The sequence below is a fragment of the Tupaia chinensis genome, unplaced genomic scaffold (assembly GCF_000334495.1).
Source record: "Tupaia chinensis unplaced genomic scaffold, TupChi_1.0 Scaffold000627_1, whole genome shotgun sequence".
Lineage (NCBI taxonomy): Eukaryota > Metazoa > Chordata > Mammalia > Scandentia > Tupaiidae > Tupaia > Tupaia belangeri.
In genome coordinates, this window is record NW_006160147.1 from 3,924,688 (window position 1) to 3,925,095 (window position 408).

Here is a 408-nt window from a genome sequence, read left to right on the forward strand (position 1 = left end):
TCCCGCGATCACCCCGGGTGTCCCGACTTGTCCTGCCCTGGGGTGGTTCGGTCCAGAGTGCCTTCTCCCTGAGGCGAGGTTCTCAGGGCCAGTCCCTCAGGGCTGGCCAGGCCAAGCCTAGGAACGAAACAGGAAGAGGCGCTTGGACCCTGGTTCCCAGAGTGGGGGAAAGGGGTGGGCACCCGGGCAGAGGGAGCCCTGGGGATTGGCAGCGGCTGTGGGCAGGGCAGCAGGGCAGGGGAGGAGTCAACTTGTCCGTGTGAAAAACTCTGGCGGGGGCCGGGCTCTTCCCTTCCTCCTCCTCCTCCACCTCCCTCTTCGTCCCCACTTTCCTCCACCCCCTCCTTCCCCTCCCCTCCTTCCTTCTCCTCCTCCAGCTCAGGTTGCAGCTTCTCTTGGGAGCCGCTC